We start from the raw sequence: 8,316 nt of genomic DNA on the forward strand, positions 1-8,316 counted from the left end.
GCGCCTGCGCGTTGCGGACGGCGGCGGGAGTGTCCTCGGCGTTGCCTGATTGAAAAGCGAGAGGAAAAGAGAGTGAGGCATAAGTAACCTCAAGAGACAGGAAGAGGTTTTCATTTTGAAAATCACCCAAGGCGTGGAGAGGCAGAGCACATGTTGGGACTTGAGATCGGGTATAAGCTTTCCACAGTTACCTGATCTAATTTAGAAAGCGGTGTAGGCGGGGACGGGTGGGGGGGGGAGGAAAGGGAGCGACGTATTTATTTATTTATTTTTGCCAATCATGGGCAAATAAAGCACATTTTCGATAAAGTGTCTCGTTTCCCAGTTTAAAATGCACAAACACAAGATCAAGAGAGATAGGACTGTGTATGTTACTGAACTGTCTCTGATTACTTCTAGTTGTGTGTTGCCATTGTTCGATGCTATTTTGTTGCCTTCTCTCATTCATAAAACATACCTCCTGTTTTCATCATTAAAAATGAGGCAAATTCAACATAGGGATGACTTCAATACCGTAAAGAAATAACTTCACTAAAAATGTGATTGAAAAGGGAAAAGGAAAGAAAACCATCACTACCAAAATTATACACAGAAGATGTTACCCTGTTGGCTTGAAAAAAATAGTGTGCTCTCACTGTCACTGTATTTTGTGTATTTGTGCTTTTGCCCGATTCTCAGTTAAGCAGGTTTGAGAGTATACCTTAGTTTTGCATATGAAGTGATATCTAAAATTGAGAAGGATTGGGAGAAATATCTTAGTCCTTCAAATCCTGCTGTCAGTCAAAGTGGACAACAATTTTTCCAGTAGAAAGTATTCTTTTTCTACAGGAATGTTTCTCAGGATTGTGGCACAGAACTATTGTCCTTTTTCAACAAACCTTAGGATTGCTTTTAATGCAGGGCAATTCCATGTCTTGTTTCCAGCAGAATCTCGTGGAGCTGTTTACCCACTGCTCAGGTTTGCCCGTTGCTCAGGTTGTCAAAAATCAAAGCCATTTATCTGGGATGATCGGAGGATACCTGCTTATCATTTTGAAAGTCCCTCAAGCCCTGAATATGTCAGCAGGCTTGGGGGGTTCCCAGGGAATCAGAGACATTCTGAGATGGCTCTACTGGGATTGATATTTTTACTCTCTCGGTGTAGTTTGTATACGATACTTTGTTTTCAAAATAATTTTCTTTTTAATAATGGTTTTTTAAATATTTTAAAAAATATTTTAATGTTTTTGTTGTTTTATGAGATGGGATGACTCCTTAGGGTGCCATCCGCCAAGCAATGTCGGCTGGCGGCCCCCAGGGGGAGGGCCTTCTCTGTGGGGGCTCCCACCCTTTGGAACGAACTTCCCCCTGGACTCCGGCAACTGCCAGACCTTTGGACTTTCCGCCGCGAGCTGAAGACCTATTTGTTTGTTTGCGCCGGACTGGCATAGGATTTTAATAGGATTTTAATTAGTTTTAATGTTTTAATATTTTATAATTCAGGGTTTTATTATTAATGTTTTAATTCAGCCATTTGTGTAATAAGTTTTTTAATTATGGTTTTATGTGTACATTGCTGTTGTTTTATTATGGTTGTAAACCACCCTGAGTCCTTCGGGAGAAGGGCGGTATAAAAATTTAATAAATAATAATAATAATAATAATAATGGGTAGGCATATAAATGTAATTAATAAATAACCAAAAATAAATTGCCTGGGGTTGGGATTTGAACTAAAAGGTCTCCTAGGCCTCTTCCGACCTTATGGTTTTATGAGGTAATGCTCTTTGACGAACACATTGGTAGTCCTGGACTTACACTAGTTCAGTTAGTGACCGTTCAAAGTTACAACAGCACTGAAAAAAGTGACTTGTGACTGTTTTTCACACTTATGATTGTGGCACTATCTCCATGGTCATGTGATCAAAATTCAGATGCTTGACAACTGATTCATATTTATGATGGTTGCAGTGTTCTGGGGTCATGTCCGGTTCGGACTGGATCGCCCGATCTGGTAGCAATGGCGGCGGGTGGTTCGGAGAACCAGTAGCAAAATTCCCTGCCCTCACCCATGCCCAGCTGAGCCGTGTGATCATCAGAGGGTTTATTTTTAACTTTTAAAAGCATTTTTTCTTTGGCCGAAAAAATGCTTTTAAAAGTAAAAAAAAAAAAAGTTGGCCACGCCCACCCAGTCACATTACACCCCCCCCACCAAGCCACGCCCACAGAACTGGTAGTAATAAATTTTACATTTCACCACTGGGTCATGTGATCACCTTTTGTAATCTGACAAGCAAGGTTAATGGGGAAGCCACTTAACAATCGTGTTACTAACTTGACAACTGCAGTGATTCACTAAACAACTGTGACAAGAAAGGTTGTTAACATGGAGCAAAACTCACTTAACTGTCTCACTTAGCAACAGAAATTTTGGCCTCAATTGTGGTCATAAGTCAAAGACTACTTATATACCATGCATGAATGTTTTTTTATTGCACCTTTTTCTAAAGCTTCTTTGAAGTAAACTAAGATGAATAAATTGGAAGCTAGTCTGCTAGTTGATGACTACCTGCACAGATATCCTAACCCCTCTCTCTGAAGGAGACATAAAATATGTCATCCTTTTATGAAAAAAGGCAGAATTAGGGACAAGCCTCTGGTTACAGTCTAGAATTTGCAGGGAAAATTCAGATAAATGCTGCATAACTTTTGTTTCAAAAATTACAACTGTATTTAACAGAATAACAGGGTTGGAAAGGACCTTGGAGGTCTTCTAGTCCCCCTGCTTAGGCAGGAAACCCTATACCACTTCAGACTAATGGTTATCCAATATCTTCTTTAAAATTTCCAAAATTGGAGCATTCACAACTTCTGGAGGCAAGTTATTCCACTGATTGTCTGTCAGGAAATTTCTCCTTACTTCTAAGTTGCTTCTCTCCATGATTAGTTTCCACCCATTGCTTCTTGTTCTACCCTCAGATGCTTTGGAGAACAGTTTGACTCTATCTTCTTTATGGCAACCCCTGAGATATTGAAACACTGCTATCATGTCTCCCCTAGTCCTTTTGATTAAAGTAGACATACCCAGTTCCTGCAACTGTTCTTCATATGTTTTAACTTATGGTCCCCTAATCCTCTTTGTTGTTCTTCTCTGCACTCTTTCTAGTCTCCATATCTTTTTTACATTGTGTTGACCAAAACTGGATGCAGTATTCCAAGTGTGGCCTTACCAAGGCATTATAAAGTGGTATTAATACTTCACGTGATCTTGATTCTAACCCTGTTTATGCAGCCTAGAACTGTGTTGGCTTTTTTGACAGCTGCTGCACACTGCTGGCTCATATTTAAATGGTTGTCCACTAGGATTTTTAGTTCCGTCTCACAATTACTACTATTGAGTGAGGTACCACATATACTGTACCTATGCATTTTGTTTTTCTTGCCTAAATGTAGAACCTTACTATTGAATTTCATTTTGTTAGATAGCGCCCAATGTTCAAGTCTATCAAGCTCCTTCTGTATCTTCTGGCTATTCCTGGCCAGCTTGGTGTTGTCTGAAAATTTGATGAGCTCCCCATCTATCCCCTTGTCCAAATCATTGATGAAGATGTTGTAGAGTACAGGGCCTAAAACTTGGGGTTTTAAAACTTGGGATACCCCACTGCATACTTCCCTCCATGTAGATGCAGTTCCATTGTGGACTACATGTTGAGTGCAGTTGGTCAGCCAGTTACGAATCCATCTGCTGGTGATGCTGTCTAACCCACATTTTTCTACTGTTTTTTTTATTTGCATTTATATCCCGCCCTTCTCTGAAGACTCAGGGCGGCTTACACTATGTTAAGCAATAGTCTTCATCCATTTGTATATTATATACAAAGTCAACTTATTGCCCCCAACAATCTGGGTCCTCATTTTACCTACCTTATAAAGGATGGAAGGCTGAGTCAACCTTGGGCCTGGTGGGACTTGAACCTGCAGTAATTGCAAGCAGCTGTGTTAATAACAGAGTGTCTTAGCAGTCTGAGCCACCAGAGGCCCCTACTTTATCTAGTAGTAGATTATGGTCTACTTTATCAAATGCCTTACTGAAGTCCAAGTATTTATTTATTTATTTATTTATTTATTTATTTATTTATTTATTTATTTTGTCACAACAATATATGTAGGTATCATACAAAAAAGATTATATAGTATATAAACACATATATGAGTAAATATAAGGAGGTATAAGCATATATATATATAGGAAGAAGAAAAGAAAAACAATAGGACAGGAACGGTAGGCACGTTTGTGCGCTTATGCACGCCCCTTATGGTCCTCTTAGGAATGGGGTGAGGTCAATAGTAGAAAGTTTTTGGTTAAAGCTTTTAGGATTATGAGAAGAGACCACAGAGTCAGGTAAAGTATTCCAAGCACTGATGATTCTGTTACAGAAGTCATATTTTCTGCAATCTAGATTAAAGCGGTTGACATTAAGTTTAAATCTATTAGTTGCTCTAGTATTATTGCAATTAAAGCTGAAGTAGTCTTTAACAGGAAGGACATTACAATAGATGATTCTGTGAGTTAAACTTAGGTCTTGTCGAAGGCGACGGAGTTCCAAGTTTTCTAAGCCTAGGATTTCAAGTCTGGTGGGATAAGGTATTTTATTGTTTTCAGAGGAATGGAGAACACTTCTTGTAAAATATTTCTGGACACGTTCAATTGTATTGATGTCAGAGATGTGGTGAGGGTTCCAAACAGGCGAGCTGTATTCTAGAATTGGTTGAGCAAATGTTTTATATGCTCTGGTTAGTAGTGTGGTGTTTTTGGAAAAGAAGCTACGTAAGATTAGGTTTACAACTCTTAGAGCTTTTTTTGCTATGTAGTTGCAGTGGGCTTTGGCACTTAGATCATTTGACATGAAAACTCCAAGGTCTTTAACGGGATGGGGGTCGTCTGTAAGGTAATGTCCATCTAGTATGTACTTAGTGTTTGGGTTTTTTTTTCCTGTATGTAAGACTGAGCATTTGCTGTAAATGTAAAATGTAAAATGCATTTGTTATAAAGTAAATTATATCAACAACATTCCTCTGGTCCACTAATTTTGTCACTTTGTCAAAGAATGCAATAAGATTAGTGTGGCATGATCTGTTTTTGACAAACCCATGTTGGCTTTTGGTTATTACTTTGTTTCCTTCTAAGTGTTCGCTGATTCGTTGCTTGATTATCTTTTCCAGAATCTTCCCTGGTATTGAGGTCAGGCTGATAGGTCTGCAGTTTCATGGATCTATTTTTCCCCCCTTTTTTGAAGATGGGAACTATATCAGCTCTTTTCCCGTCCTCTAGCAGTTCCCTGGTGCTCCAGGATCTTTGAAAGATATAATTCAGGGGTTCTGAGATCTCATCTGCCAGTTCCTTCAGAACCTTGGGATGTAATCCATCTGGTCCTGGTGATTTGAACTCATCTAGGGTAGACAGGTGCTCACTTACCATTTTCTTCCGTATTTTAACTTGTGTTCCTAGTCTGTTTTTTGTGGTGCTGTTTTTGATAGGTTGGACTGGTTTTTTTCCCTTTGTGTAAAGACAGAAGCAAAAAATGAGTTAAGTAGATCTGCTTTCTCCCTGTTGCTTGTTATGTTCTTGCCACTTTCTCCCAGCAATGGACCAATTGTTTCCTTGACTTTTTTCTTGTTTTTAACATGTTGGAAGAAGCTTTTTGGTTATTTTTTACTTTTGTCACAAGCCATTGTTCATTGTGAGCTTTAGCTTTCCTCACTTCCTCTTTACAGGCTTGGGCTATTTGCTGATAATCTGCTTTAGTTATGTGCCCCTTTTCACTTTTTATACTTTATACTTTTTATACTTGTCCTTTTCGTCTTTCAGTTTGTTAAAAGAGTTAAGAGCATAGCTGGCCGGAGAATTCTGGGAGTTGAAGTCCACAAGTCTTAAAGCTGCCAAGTTTAGAGCAAAGTAGCACCAATTTATATCAGTAGTCTGATTTATATAACACCTTTTTAAATTTAAGTTGGCAGCTGTACTATTGCAATAATTGTACATGTATAATCTTTTGTATAATTGTATATATATAATCTTCCTCAACAGTGAATGTTTGCTTGTTTTAATACTTAACAATATTCAAGGGGTTGAATATTTTTTACTTTTTAAAAAAATACAATTTGTCCTTTGTTGGAAGAAATATCCATCTGGGTTCAGTTCCAAGTGGGGACAAAGACACTGGAAACATGGAGGCTGCTTGGAAAGAAGGTTTAATGGTGGTCAGGATCACATGGCTTGAGTTCCTGAACAGAAAAGGCTGAGATCCTGTGGGCTCCCTGGCTTTATGCTTTTTCTGAGCTTTGAACTTTCTGGGGCACAGGAAGAGTATCCTGATTGGTTGTCAGACTCCCAGGGGGTGGGGGTCTTAGCTAACATTGTAGGTTGTCCCTCAAGCTTGCCTGAGCCTTGCCATGTGGTGAGTTTCTGTTCTATTGTGTTGCAAATGATGGTCCATTAACAAAGGTGGGGGGATTGAGTTTCTACCTCTGACCCATTGACAAAGGTGGGGGGAAATGAGTGAGCTTAGTTGAGGCTTTAATGGCCCATTGACAAAGGTGGGGGGGTGGCAGGAAGTTGCTTTGACTTTAAAACATGTTTCTCCATTTTTCATCCAGGGAAATATATTCTGCCTTTTAAATATTTTCTAAAATATTTCATTCTTCTAGGAGGGGGGTGGGTGCTAAATTCCTACACCTTTGTTATGGGATCATGAGGCTGAATCAAACCTTGAATGCCTAAGAGGTATGTTTAGCCTAGTAAACAGACAGCTCAGAGAGGAGATGATAGTAATCTTCCAATAATTGAAGGAAGAGGATATCAATTTATTCTCCATTCTCTTGTTATTGTTAGTTGCAAAGTCATGTCCAACCCATCATGATCCCATGGACAACTTTCCTCAGGCCTTCCTATCCTCTACCATCCCCCGGAGATCATTTAAGCTCATGCCGATTGCTTCAGTGACTCCATCCAGCCACCTCATTCTGTGTCATCCCATTCTTCTTTTGCCTTCAATCGTTCCCAGCATTAGGCTCTTCTCCAGTGAGTCCTTCCTTCTCCTGGCCAAAGTATTTCAGTTTCATCTTCAGGATCTGGCCTTCTAAAGAGCAGTCAGGGTTGATCTCCTCTAGGACTGACCGGTTTGATCGCCTTGCAGTCCAAGGGACTCGCAGGAGTCTTCTCTAGCACCATAGTTCAAAGGCCTCAATTCTTTGGCACTCTGCCTTCCTTATGATCCAACTTTCACAGAGATACACTGCAACTGGGAAAACCATAGCCTTGACTATATACACTCTTGTTCGCAGGGTGATGCTCTGCTTTTTAGTATGCTGTGTAAACTTTGCCATAGCTTTCCCCCCCAGGAGCAAGCGCCTTTTAATTTCTTGGCTGCAGTCCCCATCTGCAATGATCTCTATTCTCTAGAAGATTTCGATGGTCCCTTCCAGCCCTATGATCCTATGAAATTGGTCTATTTCCTAAGAAGCAAAGTCCTGAATTATCTAGATCACACATCTATGCTATATGGCCAAAACATCATATTATAGAATTTTTTTCAATTTTGCTTTTTGTCTTTTTAATTGCCTTTATCTCACATCCTGGAATTAGGCAGTGAATGTTAGGTAAGGCACACTTCCTGGGAGATTGCAGGGTGCAGCATCAATTATCAAGTCACTATCCCAAAGCAAGAGGTGGGGTTGGAAGTGAAGACTAAGTGAGTTTCTGGAGAAGAGCATTGAGATCTTCAGCCTTTCACCTTATAGGCTCAACCATCTGCTTCACATTCTAGACAAAAGCTAATCCTAATGTCCCAAAGGTGCTTTTTCAAGAAGCAACTGGACTTCCTTTGTTTTTCATTGAAGACGTTTCACTTCTCATCCAAGAAGCATCTTCAATTGAAGAAGTTCAAGAAGCTGAAGAAGCTTCTTGGATGAGAAGTGAAATGTCTTCAAGGAAAAAAACAAAGAAAGTTCAGTTACCTCTTGAAAAAGCATCTTTAGGACAACCATGACCTGGATGACTGAGAATCTCCATAGACATTAATCCTAATGTATTGCATTGCAAACATGTTGAATCAATAGATCTGCACTGTTGCTAAAACATAGCAGCTGTTTTGATCTTGTCTATGGAGGAGGTATGAGCCACACTGTGCTGGTGATGGCTTGCTTAATCATGGTTTATAAATTATTGGGTTAAAATTAGAACATGGTTCGAAGAAATGATACAACAACTTACAGATTTGAAACCTGAACTGTTCCTATTGGGTATCTTACCAGAGAAATTTAGTAAAGAAAATATATA

Source organism: Ahaetulla prasina, chromosome 1 (assembly GCF_028640845.1).
Source record: "Ahaetulla prasina isolate Xishuangbanna chromosome 1, ASM2864084v1, whole genome shotgun sequence".
Lineage (NCBI taxonomy): Eukaryota > Metazoa > Chordata > Lepidosauria > Squamata > Colubridae > Ahaetulla > Ahaetulla prasina.